We start from the raw sequence: 20,304 nt of genomic DNA on the forward strand, positions 1-20,304 counted from the left end.
CAAAAATAGTAGGTGCAATTGATAGCTCCAATGGTGCAATCGATTGCACAGAAGATAGAAGGCAAATCTGGTGAAAAACAAGTGAGTGCAATCGATTGCTCTACTTGTGCAATCGATTGCTTGTTGAAAAATGCTTAAAAATTCCTTTTTTGGTAGATGCTCTAGATTAGTACCTACAAAACACAAACAAATAAAAGGACAAAGCAAAATCTTTTTTAAATTTTGGTTAGCATATCATATACAAACTAAAACAAAGGTGCTTGATGATCTCCCTTACAGATGAAGTGAGCATAACACAAAAAATGGAACTCCAAATGAAGCTCTTGATTAATGATTGAAGTGCAAATGATGTATGATCTTAGGGTCAAAAATTGAGGTATGACAGGGAGTGTACCTGCAAGATACTCCGATGCCAAAGTGAGAAAAGGGAGTAATCAGAGTGCAAGTACGAGGTAAGAGTGAAAATGAATGAAGTTACCTGACCCTCTAGTGAAAGAGGATATTTATAGCCCCCAGCGCTGGGCCAAGGTCTCGCGATTGGACTGGATACCCAGGCCCAATTCAGAGACTGTCAGGATTCTACGTGTGTAGTGGAGACCAGCACATCGTCTCCATCCTGGATCAACCGCTTCGAAGTTCTAGGGGAGACGCGTTCATTTCGGGAGTACGTGGACTCCGCCTTATTCAGAGGGTTGTGGATGAAGAAACCCTACGAGGAGGAGAGACCTCGGCCTAGAGGATAGGTGGAGGTGCTCGCAGGAAGTGCCTGTCCGAGACCTCGAGGGCGAGGATCCTCGGCCGGAAAGATAGGTGGAGATCCTGTCCGGATATCCCATCGCGGTGCACGCCCGACCCGGTAACGAAAAACTATATTGAGCCTTGCTCTTGGATTAGGCTGATTTTGGGCCTTTTACTGTACTTGGGCCAGGCGACGACATAGTCATAACAATATACATATTTAATAATTAGATATTGAGCACATACAAAAATTAATTTAATTGTTGGCTGGCTTGCATCTTTTTCCTATTTTTGAACAGCGCTGGCAAATGGTTCTAGAAAAATCTTTTAATTGACGTTGGCAAATATGCATGCATAGCACCTATCGTTTTTTTTTTTCATTTCAAATTTGATAAAAATACATACTACTTTTTTAAAAATTTGGTGAAAATGTAAATTTTTACTTATGGATTAGTAAAACGCCGGTTAGATTTTTTAAATAGACTATCATATTTTTTGGTATTTAATGAGTGAATTTTCTTTCAAACGGTAACGTGGTGTAAGTAACAACAAAGATAATTTATCAAAATTGAAAAATGTGGGGATGTCACGACTAATATAGAGTTTGCCAAGTAAATTTCTCAAAATCTTTTAACAAGTCTTTTTCTATTCTTAAATAGGTTGTTAGAGCATAAACTGGGCTTCCCAATTCATACCTCTGAGCCCATAGAAAACCTTATATTGAGGAAGCTTCTTGCCACCCTTAAATTAAACCTGACACCCCTATAATTTTTCATAATGTTAAATATCATTGTAAAAATTTTACTTAAAAAGAGTGAACGAAAAATCCGACAGTGTAATTAAAAAATTCGATAGTGTATTTTATATGCAATTTTATCGGATTTTAAAAAAAATGAATTAAACATTTCGGATTTTTTTATAAATCCGGTATGTTTTATAATTTTTTCAAATTTTTGGAAAATTCTGGTAGTTTATTTCTGATAGACAAAAAAATTGAAATTAACAATTACCGGATTTTCCAAAAAATTAGGTACGATACTGAATTTTTTGAAAAATATGGTAAAAACTCTTAGTTTTTGAAAAATCCGATAAAAACTCATATTTCTTGAAAAATCCGGTAAAAAACTCTAGACTTTTTGAAAATCTTGTATAATCTCATAGATTTTTGAAAAATCCGATAGTGTATTTTAGAAAATCCATTAAAAATTATGAGTTTTGAAAAATTTGGTAGTGTATTTTGAACAATTCGGTAAAAATTCATAGAGTTTTGAAAAATCCGATAGTGTATTTGACAAATCCAGTAGTTCAAATCTGGTAAATTTTGAAAAATCAGATAAAAACTCGTGTGTTCCTCCAAAAATTCGGTAAAAACTCATAGAACCCTAAAAAATTCGGTAAAAATTCATGAATATCTCCAAAAATTCACAATTCTTTCGAAAATCCAAAAAATATATTTTTTAAAAACGTAAAAAATCATAAAAGATATTATTGTAAAAACACCCCTTTTGTGCGGGTTCCAGGTTATACTTAGGGTTGTGGCAAGGAAGATTCCTCCACCTTATTTGTTCCAAATAACACCCGACACAACTGCCCTTGTTCCCTCTCGTTATTGTTCATTAGATGACTCTCTTTCCTTAGCTGAACCACACTATATGTAGCCACACCATATTATCTTTTTCTATTAAATTGGTTATTAATTAACTTCACCAAACATTGTTCAACGTCTGACTATGCTTATAAAATTATCAAGGGCTAATTATATCTTTTGTAATTTGATGATGAATAAACATATCCTTTTATATATCATTCATGTTGACAGTAATGTTGAATTGTAATTGCACATTTAGAGAATTTGCTGTTAGTTTGTTTTGGACCTTGTGTTGAACTATGATTAGTTTGGCCCAATATGGGTTTAATATATATTGCATTTTTGCTTTGTAATGACAGAGTGAACAATCATTCATTGTAATCGTTTTCCAATTGAGTAAAAAGATAGTTACAATTTTTCTCTCTTTTCTCTCTCTTTCGTCATCTTCATCTTCAACCCTGTGCTCCAACAATTGGTATCTAGAGCTTCGGTTCGGATCCACGGGAAGGGAAACATGAGTGTACGTGAGGTGTGTGATTATTTTGATTTCAGTTTCATTCAATTCATAGTGAATTGAAAATTGGAATCGTATCAAAATCCCATTTTTTGATTTTGAGGGATCGGGAAACACAAGTGTATTTGTGAAATTTGAGTGATTTCTTGCATAATATCAAAGATGAACGGTGGAAGCAATAGTTTGAATATGAAACTTCCAGTGTTTGATTGAAAGAATTGGAATCGGTGGATAATTCAAATGCGTGTGTTATTTGGTGCTTAAGATGTTTTTGATGTCGTCAACGACGGTTACACGCTGGTTGTTGCTGATGCAACAGAAGCGCAAATAAATGTGCAACGAGAAACGGGGAAGAATGATTAGAAAAAATTGTTCTACATCCATCAGTGTCTGGATGCGAATGTGGTTTAGAAGATCTCTGATTTGACGACGGTGAAGGCTCCGTGAGACACACTAGTATGGTGCTATGGCGGTGACGCATTAGTGAAGAAGGTGATGCTTCAGTCTTTACGTAATCAGTATGAGAAACTCAACATGAAGAACAATGAGAAGGTATATGAGTACTTCTCAAGAGTGATTATGATCACTAATCAGATGAAAACTTGTGGAGAAACACTCTCAATACACGTGATTATTGATAAGGTACTAAGATCACTTACTCCTCAGTTTGATTACATTGCTGTAGCTATTGAACATTCTAAGGATCTGAGCATAACGAGAATTGAAGAGCTACAAAGTAGTCTAGAAGTACATGAGTTGCGTTTAACTGAGAGAATCTTTGAGAGAGAGAGAGATAAACCAGGCTCTGAAAGCTTCTTTTTTGAATAAGGACCAGAAGCAGTCTTAGTCAGAAGCCAAGAAAAGACATGGTGGTTCTCATAAGTCAGAAGGCCCCTACTCTGATGAAAATAAACATCAAAAGGAAAAGGAGAAGCTTGACAAGAGAATGGTTCACTATTACTGTTGTAATATGTTTGGCCACTTTGCTAAGGACTGTTGGTTAAATAAGGAAAGGAAGTCAGAATAAGCAAACATAGCCAGAGGAGATTCTGACGAGGAACTTGTACTATTGATGACTTATGAATCTGATGATGAACCTGTGCGATTGGCAATTTCTGATTCTGAAGGAGACTCTGAATATGAGTCAGAATAAGAAGATGACTCTGAATATGAGTTAAAATTAGAAGATGACTCTGAATATGAACTCGAGTATGATTCTGAAGATGAGTTAGAATCAGAAAATGACTCTGAAGCTGAAGTCGAGTTTGGTTCTGAAGTAGGTTTTGAAGATGAGTTAGAGTCACAAGGAGACTCTGAAGCTGAAGATGACTTTGAAGACGATTCAAAGTCAGAAGATGATTCTAATTCTGAAGGTGAATCTAATTCTGATTCTAATTCTGATGATGATCCAGAATCTGGTGGTCAAACCTCTGAAGATCAATTAGAGTGTGAAGGAGAGTCTGAAGGTGACTCTAACAGAGATTCTGGAAGTTATCCAGACTTTGAAGTTGGTATAGACTTTGGTGGTCAAGACTATGGGGGTCAAACTTCTGGAGGTGATCATGTTTCTGAAGGTGGTAATTATGAAGATAGTGTTTTTGGAGGAGGTCCATAAGCTAATATTGTTCCAGGTTTTGTAGAAGGTTGAGAAAAAATTCAAAGACCAAAAAGAATGAGACGAATGTCCAAAAGGTTTATAGAGTTTGACATGTTATGCGATTCTGAAATAGACTCTCAAGGTGAAGTCATTCAGTGTGCCATGTTAGTAGACTCCGAACCTGGGATTATAGAAGAAGCACTTAAGAAGAAGTTCTGGATGAATGCCATGGAAGAAGAACTTGACGTTATATAAAGAAATAAGATTTGGGAGTTGACTGAGCTTCTAAAGGAGAAGAAATCCATCAGCGTTAGATGAGTTTTCAAGGTGAAGTTGAAGCCATATAAATCAATTGGGAAACACAAAGCAAGGTTAGTAGCTAGAGGTTTTCTTAAGAAACTTGGGCTAGATTACTTTTAGGTGTTTGCACCTGTAGCTAGACGTGAAACAATCAGGTTGGTGATTGCTATAGCTGCTAATAGGAATTGTTCTATGATACATCTCGATGTTAAATATGCATGTTTGAACGGTCCTTTACAAGAAGAAGTTTATGTGTCACAAACTCCTGGATTTGTGAAAAAGAATCAAGAAGGGATGGTGTACAAGTTACATAAAGCCTTGTATGGATTGAAGCAAGCTCCCCGAGCGTAGAACTTGAAGATTGATTCATTTTTCAAAAATCAGGGGTTTCAGAAATGTGAGATGGAATATGGTGTTTATGTATAGGATACTTTTGAAGGCAATATGATTCTAGTGTGTCTTTATGTTGATGACATATTGCTGACATGGAGTTGTTCTGATGAGATAATTAAGTTCTAAAAGGTGCTGACGAATGAGAAGGGTATCATTTTGCATCAGCTGAAGTATGAACTTGAACTTTTGAAGAGATTTGATATGACAAATTGCAAGTCTGCAATTACACCTGTTGAGACGAATCACAGGCTGGATTCTGATGTTCAGGGTGATGATGTAGATGCTACAGCTTTTAAATAGTTGGTTGGCTCATTGAAATATATTTGTAATAACGGACCTGATATCTGTTACACATTTGTAATGGTGAGTAGGTTTATGAACAAACTAAAGTGGTCACATTACCAAGTTGCTGTTAGGATTCTGAGGTAAATTAAGGGGACTTTGAAGTTTGGAGTTTTGTTCCCTTATGGTACTAAGTCTGACGCAGAGCTGATATGATATTTAGACTCTTATTAGTGTGGAGAAAGAGTTGGCAGAAGAAGTACTTCTAGATATTTTTCAAGTATCTAGGATGTCCCATTTATGGGTGCTCCAAGTAGAAACTAGTGGTTGTGTTGCAACTTATGAAGCTGAATACATTGCAGGTGCTTTTTCTACGTGTCAAGCTGTTTGGCTGATGAATTTGTTGCTGGTTCTGAAGATCAAAGTGATCAAGCCTATGAAGTTGATGATTGACTAAAAATCTGCCATAAGCCCGAAGAACCCAATGTTGCATTGGGGAAGTAAGCACATTGACACAAATTTCCATTTCTCCGAGGAATTAAGTCCATAATAGAATACTATAAGTTGTTCACTGTAGCATTCATAAGCAACTTGCAGATATTCTGGCGAAAGTCATCAAGATTGGACATTTCATCAATTTGAGGAATGAAATTGGTGTTGTTGATTCTAGCTATGAATGTGAATTAAGGGATGTTGTTGATGTGTAATTGCACATTCAAAGTGTTTGTTGTTAGTTTATTTTGGGTATTGTGTTGGGCTTTTATTAGTTTGAACCAATATGGGTTTAGTATATATTGCATTTTTGCTTTGTAATGACAAAGTGAAGAATCATTCATTGTAACTGGTAACCAATGAGTAAAATTTTAGTTACAGTTTTTCTCTCTTTTCTCTCTCTTCCATCATCTTCATCTTCAACCTGGTGCTCCAACAAGTAATAAAAACACCTCAAGCCACAATCATTTAAAATTTGTATCATAACATAACATAAATAATCACTAATTAATCATAGTTGCCTACTATCTTTTAAAATCACAAGTGAGATTCTTATCATCTATAAACCCATAAACTGTAGTACCTACCTCTCAAACCTAGCTAGCTCTTTCAATATCATTATAAGTTATAACTATAAGTCTATAACGGTGTCACCCTTATTCAGAAGAAACATTCAAAGCATAAAAGATGCTTTCAAAGCACAAAATTTCAAAGTAAGAACGAAAATCCATTCTAATCCCGTAAATATCACCAAGAACAAGCAAGTCGAATAGGAAATGGAGAAGATGGAGAAGACGAGAGGCACGACACTAGGGTTCGAGAGAGATGTTTGACTTATGACGAAATTGTGCTCTGATATTTGACTTACACAATATAAAAGAGTACAAAGTTGTTTTTTACATTGATGTAAAAATGAAAATTTAATAAGATATTACAAGACTATAAGACTCTAAAAATGAAGCAGTATTTGTTCCAACAATTTGCACTCATCTTCGCGTGAACATCATTTTCAAGAAATAGTTTTTTTTAACCGTAAGAAATTTTAAGAAAGAAATTCCTCACAAATAGAAGCCATAATTTGATGCCGAACAATGCCATCCCAAAACTTACAACTAACTACAAATATTAAACTTTGTTAAGAATATATAGCAAGTGTGAGTAGTGGGGAAATAGTCTCACATTAGATAGGAATATGGCGACTTGATAATTTATAAGTGGGAGAACTCACTCACCTATGAATCTCTTACAAAAAATGTGTTGTTCAAAAGAAAGTCTCACAAAAATAAGAATGCTCTTCGCTCGACCCTCCCCAATGGCGCCAAAATACATTATTGTACATGTTTAAGGATGACTTGGACCAATATATTTAGCTTATTATATGTACACTCTACTATGTAGAGTGTTATATTGTATCATATGTTTTTTGTTATATTATGCAATGTTTGTCATTGAGTTGGTTTGTATTTATGCAGTTGCATATATATGCAATGTGTGTTTATGTTGGTTGTTTATTCATTTATGGAGGAAAACAAGCTTAATGTCAACTTATTCCTACTTTTTCTACCATTCAATGGTTCAAATTGTTTTCCAAAATTTAATAGGGAATCAATTAATTCAGTTGTCATGAAAATAACTTAAGATAGATAATGATGAACCACTTTTTACCAGTGTACCTCATAGGAACTTGACCATAGTGAAGTGTAAAAACTGTGGAATTTTTATACACAATTCAAGAATGTACAAAGATAAAATACAAGTGGATCGAAAATTTCTCAAAAGAAATATTAAGGCAAATGAACGGAAGAAAACAACCATTGAAGAACCACATATTGTTCCAACCCAAGGATCACATGCACTAGAAACACAAGAATCACAACCAATATATATATATATATATATATATATATATATATATATATATATATATATATATATATATATATATATTTTAAATCGTAAATGTAGATGACATTTTTTGGGGTTAATTTAGAATTGTAATCAAACCTATTTTGGTGTAATTTGGATATGTAAGGGAATATGTTTTTTGTTTAGTTGGATATATAATCGTTTGGTTAGTTTGGATGTTAGTCTTTATGTGTAATCAAATGAAAACTTATAAAACCTAAAACTGTTTAACCAGTTCAGGATAAACTGGTACTTTGAGAAGATCGAAATAACCTTCTCATCCTTGAGACTTCAATTTACCAGTATGATAGAACCCATTTTCTTTGAGGTTCTCAAAATCTACAATCATCTCATTGAGAACATCCAATTCATAGGCTGGAGTAGACAGTTGAAGTTATTGAATACCTTTTTGTTGTTGTTCTTGATATTGTTGTTGTTGTTGAGAAGATGAAGTTTGTTGTTGAGCTTGTTGTTGATCAGCCATGGCAAATACGAACAAGGGTTAGGTTGCTGAGAAACTTTTTAGGGGTTTAAAAAGATAGAAAGTGTGGGTGAAGGGAAAAGTGCGTGAAAGGTGAGTGAAGTGAGTTTAAATAGATAGTTTTGCAATGATGAAAAGAAATCTGGAATCATGCAAAGATCTTACAAGAGTGAGGCATGATAGATTTTACCTATTTCTAAGATAAATAACTTCTCCCAAAGTGTCACTCAAACCTTAAGCGTGTTTCAGAATGAGACATCTTTCTTAGTTGTAACCACAAACCTTTCGCTTGCTAGACATCAATTAATATAGTAAAATTTTCATAGTCCATAAGACAGAACAATTTAGAAAGGTTCTGACTTAGGACGCTTTTGAGATATGAGACCTTCATACTCCAAAAGACTCATAGTTTATAAACGCTAAATCCCAGAGTCTCATTTTAATATTCTGAGAAATAACCATTCTGAGATTTTTATCTTTTTCATTTCGGACATAACTCCATTTTTAAATTTTTCAGAAAGAAAACAAATCTATCTTCAGCGAGGAGTTTTATGAAGATATCAGCCCATTGATGAACTGTATCAATAGATTTTTAATTTTAAATTCCCTTCTAAACATAGGATCGTATAAAATTATGCTTAATCTCAATATGCTTAGCTCTAGAATGTAAAATGGGATTCTTAGATAAACATATAGCAGAAGTATCATCATAGAGAATATGAATGTTACTCTCATATATATCTGAAAATCTTCTAGTTGGCATTTCACTGAGAGGATCTGAGTGATGTGTCTAAAAACTGCAACATACTCATCTTCTGTTGTTGAACGTGTAATTGTTGATTGCCTCTTGCTGGACCATGAGATCAAATTCTCACCCATAAACTAACAACTTCCAAAAGTGCTTTTTCTCTCTAGCCTATCTCCAGCATAGTCAACATCATAATAACCTACTAGCTTGTACTCTTTTTATTTTCTGTAACACAAGCCAAGGTTAGTAGTACCTTTTAAATAACTAAAAATCCTCTTAACAGATGTTAAGTGTGATTCTAAAGGACCTGATTAGAAGTAAGCACATAAACAGAAACTGAATAAACTGTCAGGTCTAGAAGCAGTTAAGTATAAGAGAGAACCTATCATACCTTTGTATACCTTCTGATCTACCTTATTGCTTACCTCATCCTTCTCCATAATACATGTAAGATGCATTGGAGTCTTGGCTAGCTTGCATTCTGACATGTCAAACTTCTTCAGAAGTTCTTTGGTGTACTTGCTCTTATGGATAAATATTCCTTATGAGCTATGGTTAATTTGGATTCCCAACAAGAACTTGAGTTCTCCCATCAGACTCATCTCAAATTCAATCTACATAAACTTAGAAACTCCTTTCACAAGGTAGTATTAGCAGAACTAAATATAATATCATCAATATATATTTGAACTACTAGAATTTCATATTTGAATGTTTTATAGAACAAAGTAGTGTCAACATTTCCTCTAGTAAAATCATTTTCTAAAAGAAAATTGCTTAGTCTTACATTCCATGCTCTAGGAGCTTGTTTTAGACCATACAATGATTTCTTAAGTTTGAAAACAAAAATTGGATTTTGTGATTTTCAAATCCAGGAGGTTGGTGTACATACACTTCTTCAGTTATGTAGCCCTTCAGAAATGTACTTTTAATATCCATATAATATTAGATGATGTTGTGATTAACAAAAAAAGAAATTAAGAGACAAATAGACTTTAACTTGGAAACTGGTGCAAAGGTCTTAGTGTAGTGATAAGTTCCAAATTGTACTTATTTGTGTATATAGTTTTGCGGCACTTATCGTCTCTTTTTCCTCAACTTGTGCGTGAATGCGTATGTTTTCGTTATATTTGTACATATTGTGTATAATTTGTGTTTTTGATTCATTTATGTACCGTTTGATAGTTTTATCTTCATTTCGTAGGTATTGATGTGTATTTGGAGCATGAGCAATAAAGTGACAAAGACACCGCTTCAAACACGCGATTTTGAGCAATTCATCGGCGGATAAGGCTCAAAATAAGGATGATAAAAATCATCAATTTGGTTTCCCTTTATTAATTGTTAGATAGAGCATGGAATAAGCTTTCCCACACTTTGAACCGGGCGTAAATCAGAGTTACGGTTCTCAAGTTATGCCCAAAACAAGATTTCATCTTTCTGTTGAGGGTGCTAAGCGCGGTCTGGGCGGTTTGGAAAATCATTAATTAGGGAAAAATCACATTTTTAGGTTATGATTTGGGTATTTTTTTCTCCCACTCCATCACTAAACATTTTTTTGGATAGATTAGCTTAGAAAACAACTATGGAGCTTGCATCTTGATGATCGGAGGTTGAATTTCTCATCGATTAGTGTTGACAAACCAAGAAATGTTTGGTTCTTCTTCTTCTCTTCTCTTTTTATTTCTCTTTTGTTGAGTTTGTATGTAAATTACTCTAAACCCATGGATGTTTGTTATTCTTTCTACTAGTTGTATAAAGTTTGCTTTACAAATCTTAATCGGTGTTTCCTTGATCTTTTTGCTTAAATGCTTTGGATTTGCGTTGTTGTAGAAATAGACATCATGAATCTTGATTAGGGGTATATCTATTAGCTTTAGATTCTAGACATAGGATTGGGGTTAACATCCACATAATATCTAAATTTAATGCCTCTCTGTTGTTCGATCGGTTGAGACATCATCGAAAGAGCAATTTGGTTGAACTCTCGTCGGTGTTGCAGAAATGGACATTGATGTGAGGGATATGTGGTGATTTTGATGAGTATTGTAGATTGAGTGCGGCGGAGTGATAAATCTAAGTTTGTGAGGAGTAGTTTAGATTCAAACCAGATAAGTTATTCTCTTCCCAAAGAATGTATTATTTTTGTGTTAATATTTACTTTTCCGTTTTCATATTTCAATTTATTCAAACTCAAGCTCGAAACCGTAGCAACCGTTGAACGGCATTCTAACGACCATCTCTGTGGACACGATAATTCCCGGATAAATATTTCCAAAAATTTTGTTGCTTGCCGCTGTACCGCTTCAACATATAGTCAATCCCTTCTTGTTAACTATAACCTTGTGCCACCAGTCTGGCCTTGTTTCTTACCACTTCTCCTTTTCTCATTCATCTTGTTTATGAAAATCCATTTAGTTCCAATAACACGAGTTCTTTTGGGTCTAGGCACAAAATCCCAAACATCATTTCTGGAGAATTGATTTAGGTCTTCTTGCATCGCCAAAATCCACTTAGTGTCCAAAAGTGCTTCATCAAAAGATGTAGGTTCTATGAGTGAGACCAAACCCAGAAGCGTCTCTTTAGAAGGTTTGAATGAGGATCTGGTTTTGATTGGTTCAATTTTGTCACCTATAATCAATTCTTCAGAATATGAAGATCTTTGTCTGTGCTTCCTTAGAGGAGTCTAAACTTCAACAACTTCTGGTTGAACATCTTCAGAGTCCTTTGTCTCAGATTCTTTATGGGCGAGTTCTTTTCCTTCAAAGCTTGAATAGGTAATCTCTAGATATGCAAACTTCTCAACTAGCTTTGACTTTTCACGGTCAAGCTTATCATCAAATCTCACATGAATTGATTCCTTAACAATTTATTTTTCAGTATTATATACTCTATAGCCTTTTGAGTGTTCAGAGTATCCTAACATTATACAGTTTTGTTTCTTAAAATCAAACTTGTTCATATTGTCTTTAGTGTTTAGAATAAAAAATCACATCCAAAAGAATGAAAATATGAAATGTTGGGTTTTCTGTTCTTCCACAATTCATAAGGAGTCTTACCTAAAGTAAGTCTTATAGAGATCCTGTTCTGAATATAACACATGGTGTTAATTGCCTTATCTTAAAAGTGCTATTCCATGTTAATCTTATTAATCATGGTTCTCACCATTTCATACAAAGTCATATTCTTCCCCTCTACAAATCCATTTTGTTGTGGAGTTCTAGGGCAAGAGAAATCATGGGAAATTCCATTTTCATCAAATTTTTTTCCAAAATGCTTATTTTCAAATTCACCACCATGAAAAGAATGGAGCCATCTTTCTTACTAATAGCTTTACAAGACTCTCGATTAAGGATTATATCATAACCATTATCACTTAATTGACTTATGGACAATAGATACTGCATTAATCCATCAACAAGTAAAACATTCTTAATAGAAGTGGGAGAAACTTTACCAACTATTTCGGAGCCTACGATCTTCCCTTCCTGATCACCTCTGAAACTCACGAAGCCACTAGGCTTAAGTTGCAAGCTTAGAAACATATGTGTTATATCCGTCATGTCTCGTGATCATCCAGAGTCTAGGTACCATGACATGTGTTTTAAATGAGTTATTAATGATGTGTGCAACATATATTATCCAATCCTTAGGTACCCACATCTCTTTGGGTCTTTTCTGGTTAGTTCTCCCAGGGTTCTTAGAGAACTTGGGTCTCTGAAGAGAATAATCATGTTGTGTATATATGCATAAGATAAATGGAAATAAATAGATTTTGGTTTTGCTTTAGGTTTTAAAATAGGTTTTTCTTTAGGCACATAACCAACTCCTCTTCTTCCATTTTTTCTAACTCAATAGATCATTGAAGCCATTTTACTTCTATCTATGTTTTTAGCCAAAAATGTATGAAAAGATTTGTCATATTTCATTATGACATTATCAGAGTCTACAAAATCTTCTGAAAGAATTTCTTCCTCAAGTTTTGAACTCTTGCTTTTAAGGGTGGAGTTTTCATTCTTAAGAATAATTTTTCTTCATTTAAAATGGAGAATTCTTTCTTAAGTTTACTATGTGCTTCAGATTCAGATACATGGACTTGTTTCAGATCCTTGTATTTGTTATGAAGTCTCTGATACTTTTCTATAATATCAGATAAGCATAATTCTAATTCAGAACGAGATAGGTTAAGAAATACCTCTTCAGAGTCTGACTCAGATTCTAATGAAGTGTTTTTATCAGATGCCTTTATGCTTTCCATAAGCGCCACATTTGCATGTTCTTCCTCAGATTTATCTTCTGAAGAATTGGAAACATACCAGGTATCCACCAGTCCTTTCATCTTCCCTCTGAAGACTTTCTTCTTGGGCTTGTCTTTTTTGAGTTTGGGACATTCGTTTTTGTAGTGACCTGACTCTTTGCATTCAAATCATGTGATGTCTTTGCTAGCATCTGACTTCTACTACCCAGAAGTAGATTTGGAGCGAAAACTTGTCCTTCATGATCCTTTAAGCTTACCTTGTCTTTTCTTCCAGAGTTGGTTAACTCTTTTGGAGAGAAGAGACAACTCATCTTCTTCTTTAGAATCTTCTTAAGATTCCTCTTTAGCTTGAAAGGAATTAGTCTTTTCATACTTTCCTATAGATTTCAGAGCCGCAAATTTTGCTTTCTTTCGAAGCTCATGCTCTTCAAGCTCTATTTCAGGACTTCTCAAAGAACTAACAAGTTCCTCAAGAGTAGTGTTGTTTAGATCTTTAGACAGTTTTAGCGTGCTTACCATATGCCTTCATCTCTTAGGTAAGCTTCTGATAATCTTCTTAACATGATCTGTAGTAGAATAACCTTTGTTCAGAATCTTCAGCACTGCAACTAGAGTTTGAAAGCTTGAGAACATGTTTCAACTATTTCGTTGTCCTCCATTTTGAAGGATTCATACTTCTGTATCAAGGCTAGCTCCTTGGTTTATTTCACTTGAGCATTTCCTTCATGAGTCATTCTTAAAGAATCAAATATAGACTTAATTGTGTCTCTATTTGTGATCTTTTCATACTCAATGTATGAAATAACATTAAGAAGAATGGTTCTAGCTTTGTGATGATTTTTGTAGCCTTTCTTTTGTTGTTCAGTCATCACTCTTATTTCTAATTTGTTACCACTAGCACCAACAGGATGAACGTAGCCATCAACTACCATTGCTCATAGATATTTGTCATGGCCAAGAAAGAAACTTTCAATTATGTCTTTCCAATAATCAAAATTTTCTGCATCAAAAACTGGAGTTTTGACATTATAATGATCTATGTAATTAATAACGGGTGGAGCTGGTGGAGGGACTCCTGCCATTGTGTTTCAACAAATATTTCTAGATCTTTATCTGACACGGTGAAGTGTTTGATAAACAATTAATACAAGAATAGGAGCTCTGATGTCAATCGAAGGTTAAGTAAACACAAGAAAAGAGGGGTTGAATTAGGTTTCAAGAATGAATTTTTTTTGCTATCCAAGACAATTAAATAAAGAACTTAGAATAAAAATAATAAACACAATATTTTTATCCTGGTTCGCTATTAACGAAGCTACCTCCACTCCACCCTCCAAGGTGATTTCGCCTTCTCACAAGGACTTAATCCACTATAACCAAACTTTATTACAACCACAAACACTTACTGTCAATGTCTTCTTGAGAATTCTAACTATACCATAGTCTCTCAAGGAATAAAATCAACTCAAAAGTTGAGATACATAGTGTTTTACAAGAATGCTTCTAAATAAGCATATTACACAAAATAAATACAATGAGTAACACAAAAGTGTTTGAGAGCTAGTGTATGAATAAAATTTCCTTGCTTGGTGCTTTTCTATTGAAGGTGTTTTCATGTTGGTTGCAATTATGGTAAAACATACCTGGTTGATATTGTATTATGCAGGTTGCATATGTGTGAAGCTAATACAGGTTTTGTAGTGAATGTCATGATCAATGTCATGAAATCCGTGTGTGACAGCAGGAGCTGTTATTGTTAATTAAATGTGTTTCCTGATTTATCTCATTATCAGTTTAGGAAACCTTTTATTGAATGCTGAATATTTCGTCCAAAAGATCCTGCTGACAGCACATTGTGTAACAGACAGATGGCGTGTGAATTAGGTTAACTTGGTTAACCCTAATTTGTTTCTTAAAAAGCCCAAGCCCCAAGACTGCATATAAAAGGACTGCAATCCTATTTTGGAACGCAGACAGAAGATTCTGTATTGTGAAGAACTGTTGTTCTGTAACTGTCTCGTGTGATCCAAGCAATTGTCCTTGATGATTGCGTTGGAATAGTTTGTGTTTGTGTAATGTCACTCTAAGCTTTTAAGCACGAGTGTGTGTCTCTAGATTGAAGCTTTTAAGCAGATCAAGGTGTGTTTTTCAAGAGTGTCTTCTATCTGTAATTGTTATTTGTTTATGTGTAATCACTGCTGTGATTGAGGGGAGTGGAATGGAGATATTCCATATCTAGGGAGAACCTAGGTAGAAGGGTCATTGGGTAGTGATTAAGTGAGAATTTGTAAGCGGGGGAGTTTAGCTTTGAATTGATACTACTAATAGTGGACTTCATACCTGGCTTAGTAGCCCCCCTAGAGTAGGTTGTTTGAACCAAACTGGGTAAACAATTCTGTGTGTTCTTTATTGTTTTTATGTTGTTTTGTTATTACTGTCTGTGCTGCATAATTGTGGATGTCATAACATCCAGTTTGACATCGAGTGTGTGTTACTAGAATTTTCAATTGGCATCAGAGCAGGCACCCTGCCTGTTTACATCTGGGTGAGATCTAGGGATAACAAAATTCTGGTACTATGGAGAAGGAACTATTAGTGTTTGGAAACAGACCACCTATCATGGATGGCTCTAACTATGACTACTGAAAACCTCGTATGGTAGCAGTCATTAAGTCAGTGGACAGCAAGGCCTGGAGAGCTGTTGAAAGTGGATGGAAACATCCTGAGAAAATTTTGGAAGATGGAACCACTGTTCTAATGCCTGAAACTCAATGGAGCAAATCTGAAGAAGAGTTAGCTTTGGGCAATTCCAAGGCCCTAAGTGCACTGTTCAATGGTATTGACAAGAACATATTCAGACTTGTGCAACACTATGAGCTGGCTAAAGAAGCTTGGGATATTCTCAAAACAGCACATGAAGGCACGTCCAAGGTGAAGATGTCGAGACTTCAAATGCTTACCACTAAGTTTGAAAATCTCAAGATGAAAGAGGATGAAACCATTTATGAATTTTACATGAATGTCCGCGAGATTTCAAACAACTCAGCAGCCTTAGGAGAAAAAATGACTGAAGAAAAACTGGTAAGGAAGATCCTCAGATCACTGCCTAAGCGATTTGATATGAAGGTAACTGCCATAGAGGAAGCTCAAGACATCAACAACATGAAGCTGGACGAACTTATTGGTTCTCTACAAACCTTTGAGTCAAGCATCTGTGAGCCTGTTGAAAAGAAGAACAAAAGCATCGCTTTTGTCACCAACACATGTGATAATTCAAAAGAAAGCAATGGTGGAAGTGATAAGAATTTATCAGACGCCATAGCCATGCTTGGAAAACAATTCAGCAGACTTATTAAAAGAGTTGATCAGAAGTCCAGACCCAATGTCAAGAACACTTCCTATGACATCAGTCAGACCTATGACTCAAGCAAAAGATTCAAAGCTGAGGAGAAGCCCAATCTAGGAAAAGGGGTTCAGTGTCATGGATGTGAAGGAGTCTGACACATTAGAGCTGAATGTCCTACCTACCACACGGAGCAAAAGAAAAGACTGACTGTTACTTGGTCTGACGAAGACTCAGATTCAGAAGAAGAAACTGCAAGACATGTCACAGTTTCAACAAGAATCTATGAATCTGATGATGATTCCAGTGATGATGAGCTAACTTTTGATGAACTAGCTGCCTCATACAAGAAGTTGTCTATGAAGAATGCTGAAGTCTGCAAACAAGTGGAGAAGCAAGAGATAATCATAAGAGAGCTAGAAACTGAGAAGAATAAACATCTTGCAACCATAGACTCCCTCAGTAGTGAAGTAAGCATGTTGAATCACCTACTTGATCAAATAACCAAGTCATTCAAAATGCTGAACAATGGAACTGATACTCTAGAAGAAATTCTGGAATCCGGACAAAGAATAGGAGATATATCTGGAGTGGGATATGTGGCTAAAGAGGAACTAATCTCTGGACTCAGGAGGACAGAACCCAAGACTTGTGTGACTAACCAGATGTCAATCCAAATGTCACAACATCAAGGAAACATAAGAAGGAGGCATTCAAAGAAAAGGTTCCAAAAATGGAGGTGTCATCACTGTGGTAGATTTGGTCACATAAAGTCGTTCTGTTTCAGACTATTTGGATACCCAGACCAAACTCAACAAGTCAAACTTGAACATGATACTTGTAACAGGAAGCAATCGGGGATAGCTAAGAATGTTGCTCTAATAGCACACACCTCTCTAAGGATGCCCACAAAAGAAGATTGGCCGCAAACCTTATAAGCATCAGCCAATTGTGTGATAAAGGAATGTATGTCAAATTCACTAAAGAAAATAAAGAAAATGAAGAAGTCATGAAAGGAGTCAGATCTGAAAATAATTGTTATCTATGGGAGCCTAAAAATTCCAAGTCACTGACTACTTATCCCATGACCAAAAGGAAAAATGAAGAAAAAGATCAAGAAAGAACCATCAAATCGGAAACTCCTGTTCCTAGAACAAGAATCCTGATAGAAGAAATGGATGAGTCTGATGATGAGATCTATATTAAAGAACTCACCAGCAAAGAACTAGCTACTGGATACTCTGAGATGTGTGTACTAAATGGAGAATTGAGCAAAAGATTGACGATATATGAAAATGATTATGCCCTGTTACAAGAAGAAAGAGTAAAACTCATGATGAGCATTGTTGATCTAGAGGGAAAGGTACAAGACACGAAGAAGGGAAAGAAGGCAAAACAAGAGGCTCAACACACTCCTATCTCAGCCAAAAGGTGCTATCAATGTGGTAAGTTAGGTCACCCGAGGTTCTCTTGCCCTTAAACTCAGGCATCTTCCAATAGAAATACCCCTCAACAGGAAAACCTGACTAAAGAGAAGGCGGCACAACAAAAGCCTTGGGTGAACGCTAATCACTCAAGCCATGACACACATGAAGAGAAGGCTGTAAAGAAAGCAGGAAACTCTAGAAAAAGGAAATCCAGGCGAAACAAACATCAAAAAAAGGATAGGGGCTTTTCGGTTACAAACAAGAACAAAACAGTCATGAAGGATATTGTAGAAGGAAGTGAGTTGACTCACTCAACAGATCATGTCAATGTCAACACAGATGTCTTAACATCAAAATTTGCTGAGAACTCAATTGTGCAAATTGAGACAAATAAAGCATCTGGGATTGATGAATGTTCTTCAGTAAATATTCAAAGAATCATTCAAAGGGAAATCACTGCTCTAAACACTGTCCCAAGGATGGTATCCATCGACAGTCAGGATCCCCTGAGAAAGAAGACACTAGAGATAGACCAAGTCTCAAGATTCTGGATGGAAAAAGCACTAGACTCACACCCACACTTGAAAGATCAAGAAAGCAAGGAGAGCAGGATTCTTGTAATCACAACTGAAGATGCTAAGCTGATGACAGGTATGATTCCTACAAATCTGTTAAACTAGTTTAAATCATGCTGGACACACCTTGGTGTATCTCACCAGAATATAGAGTGGAATGTCGTAACTATGCCTTACTACATCAAAAGCAAGGTGGAAGACAAATGGAACCTCGTGCAAAAGTCAACCACTGATCTAGATATTACCAACAAGCTAGATATCCAGGAGGACTTTCAGCTAACATCCCACCACAATAGCCCTAGTATGATCACAAAGTGCAATTTTCCCTCAGAAACAGGTTTAGAGATAACTCACATTGTTGAGATGCCTCAACAATCTCGGTTCATTTCACTTAAAACAATACCTTGTCCACACACACATACAGAAGTGACTAACCCTGTAAGAACCCTGAATGAAGCAAGTATGCGAATGGTACATATGATGCATATTAAAGATGATCCTAACAAGAGTGATGAGAATGCTTCTAACAAAATCAATGACATCTTCACAAAAACTCTTGATGCTACACAGTTTGAGAACTTGCGAAGCAAGTTGAGACTCTGCATCCTTGAAGAACCATAGAGTAAAAAAAACAGGTGGAGAAGACACTTCTGTTGGCTTTGGCAACTTTTGTGGCCAAATAGGGGGAGATAAAGTAATACATGTCACCCCAGAACAACAAGAATGGTGGTTGTGTGTGATCAACAATACTAATTTGCTTATTTTTTGTGTTGATCTGTTTGTGCTTGTGATACTCTTGTGGCTGTTTGTCTGGTTTGTCTAAGCACTGTGTGCATACTGACGATGTATGCTGTCTGTTTTGTATTAGCTTGTTTTATTGTGTTTTGGTTATCTTGTGTCCGCTGCAAGTATTTTTCTAGTATGGTGTGACAGGTTGTTTTAGCCAAAAATTTGCCAAAGGGGGAGATTGAAGGTGTTTTCATGTTGGCTGCATTAATGGTAAAACATACCTGGTTGATATTGTATTATGTAGGTTGCATATGTGTGAAGCTAATACAGGGTTTGTAGTGAATGTCATGATCAATGTCATGACATCTGTGTGTGATAGAAGGAGCTGTTATTGTTTATTAAATGTGTTTCCTGATTTATCTCATTATCAGTTTAGGAAACCTTTTATTGAGTGCTAAATATTTCGTCCAAAAGATCCTGCTGACAGCATATTGTGTAACAGACAGATGGCGTGTGAATTAGGTTAACTTGGTTAACCCTAATTTGTTTCTTAAAAAGCCCAAGGCCCAAGACTGCATATAAAAGGACTGCAATCCTATTTTAGAACGCAGACAGAAGATTTTGTATTGTGAAGAACTGTTGTTCTGTAACTGTCTCGTGTGATCCAACCAATTGTCCTTGATGATTGCGTTGGAATAGTTTGTGTTTGTGTAATGTCACTCTAAGCTTTTAAGCACGAGTGTGTGTCTCTTGATTGAAGCTTTTAAGCAGATCAAGGTGTGTTTTTCAAGAGTGTCTTCTATCTGTAATTGTTATTTGTTTATGTGTAATCACTGTTGTGATTGAGGGGGGAGTGGAATGGAGATATTCCATATCTAGGGAGAACCTAGGTAGAAGGGTCATTGGGTAGTGATTAAGTGAGAAGTTGTAAACG

This window comes from Vicia villosa, linkage group LG1 (assembly GCF_029867415.1).
Source record: "Vicia villosa cultivar HV-30 ecotype Madison, WI linkage group LG1, Vvil1.0, whole genome shotgun sequence".
NCBI classification, from domain to species: Eukaryota; Viridiplantae; Streptophyta; class Magnoliopsida; order Fabales; family Fabaceae; genus Vicia; species Vicia villosa.